This window comes from Suncus etruscus, chromosome X (assembly GCF_024139225.1).
Source record: "Suncus etruscus isolate mSunEtr1 chromosome X, mSunEtr1.pri.cur, whole genome shotgun sequence".
In the NCBI taxonomy this organism is placed as follows: Eukaryota; Metazoa; Chordata; class Mammalia; order Eulipotyphla; family Soricidae; genus Suncus; species Suncus etruscus.
In genome coordinates, this window is record NC_064868.1 from 51,500,363 (window position 1) to 51,502,373 (window position 2,011).

The following is a 2,011-nucleotide window of genomic DNA, read 5'->3' on the forward strand; positions in this document are numbered from 1 at the left end:
GGAGCATTTTTCATGTGCCTTTTGGCCATTTAAATTTCTTCTTTCAGGAAATGCTTGTTCATCTTTTCTTCCCATTTTTTGATGAGGTTAGATGTATTTCTCTAGTTAAGCTCTGCCAGTGGTTTATACATTTTACTTATTAACCCCTTATTAGTTGGGTACTGAGTGAATAGTTTCTCCCTTTCTGTGGTTAGTCTTTTTATTATAGTCACCATTTCCTTTGAGGTACAGAAGCTTTTTAATTAGCAAAATCCCTTTTTTATCTTCACTTGTTTGTCCAATGAAGTTTCATGGTTTCACGTTGAAGCTAAAGGCAACTTCAAGGAATGTTTTGCTTACATTTTCTTCTATGTACCTTATGGTTTCAGGTCTGTTATCAAGGTCCTTAAACAATGTTGATTTGACCTTGATGTACAGCATTCAAGAGAGGCTTGAGTTCACTTTTTTTGCATGTTGTTTATCAGTGTTCTCAATAAAACTCATTGAAGTAGCTTTACTTGTGCCATTAAATCTTTCTTTCCCCTTTATCAAGCATTAATTACAAATTAAAAATTAATTAAAAACACCAAATGGGGGGACCAGAGAGATAACATGGAGGTAAGGCATTTGCCTTTCATGTAGAAGCACAGTGTTTCGCATCCCGACATCCCATATGGTCCTCTGTGCCTGCTAGGGGCGATTTATGAGCATAGAGCCAGGAGTAACCCTGAGTGTTGTTGAGTGTGACCCAAAAACCAAAAAAAAAAACAAACGAACAAACAAACAAACAAAAAAAACCTAATGGGTATTTTCAGAATATTCACGTCTATTCTATTGATCTGAGAGTTTGTCTTTATTCCAGTACCATTCTGTTTTAATGACAATTTCTTTATTGAACAGTTAGAAGATGGGTAAAGTGATACCTGCTGTCCAAAGGATTGCTTTAGCTATTCATGGATGTTTATTGTTTCATATGAATTTCAGGAGAATTTGATCCTCTTTTTTGAAAAGTGTCATGACTATTTGTAATGGGATTGCATTAAGTCTGTACAAAGCTTTGGGAAGCATTGTTGTTTTTTGTTTATTTTTTTCTTTCTTTTTTCTTTTATTTTAAATATGGAACGCCTCACGAATTTGCGTGTAATCCTTGCCCAGAGGCCATGCTAATCTTCTCTGTATTGTTCCAATTTTAGTATATATGCTGCCGAAGCGAGCACAAGAAGCAATGGTGTTTTAGTTATCTTAATCCTCCCAATCCAAGAAAAGGGGATGCATTTTCATTTCTTTGTCATCTTTTATTTTATCTCTTTAATGTGGTTTTTATTTTTTAATTTTTATTCTTTTTGTTTTTGAGTCACATCCGGCATCACTCAGGGGGTTACTCCTGGCTCTATGCTCAGAAATCGCTCCTAGCAGGCTCGGGGGACTATATGGGATGCCGGGATTCGAATCAATGTCCTTCTACATGACTCCATCTATTTCTCTGGCCCTGAATTTTTTTAAATTTTATTTAAACACCTTGATTACATACATGATTGTGTTTGGGTTTCAGTCATGTAAAGAACACCACCCATCACCAGTGCAACATTCCCATCACCAATGTCCCAAGTCTCCCTCCTCCCCACCCGACCCCCGCCTGTACTCTAAACATGCTCTCCATTTCCCTCATACATTCTCATTATTAGGACAGTTCAAAATGTAGTTATTTCTCTAACTAAACTCATCACTCTTTGTGGTGAGCTTCCTGAGGTGAGCTGAAACTTCCAGCTCTTTTCTCTTTTGTGTCTGAAAATTATTATTGCAAGAATGTCTTTCATTTTTCTTAAAACCCATAGATGAGTGAGACCATTCTGTGTTTTTCTCTCTCTCTCTGACTTATTTCACTCAGCATAATAGATTCCGTGTACATCCATGTATAGGAAAATTTCATGACTTCATCTCTCCTGACAGCTGCATAATATTCCATTGTGTATATGTACCACAGTTTCTTTAGCCATTCGTCTGTTGAAGGGCATCTTGGTTGTTTCCAGAG

The 2,011-nt window shown here is 36.7% G+C and overlaps 1 non-coding gene across 1 annotated transcript; it reads right to left on the reverse strand.

Moving 5' to 3' along the window:
• Nucleotides 1-1,089: 1,089 nt before the first annotated feature.
• Nucleotides 1,090-1,196, reverse strand: LOC126000270 (U6 spliceosomal RNA). The gene has a single exon (XR_007492624.1). It is a non-coding gene; the product is annotated as a U6 spliceosomal RNA (small nuclear RNA).
• Nucleotides 1,197-2,011: the final 815 nt, after the last annotated feature.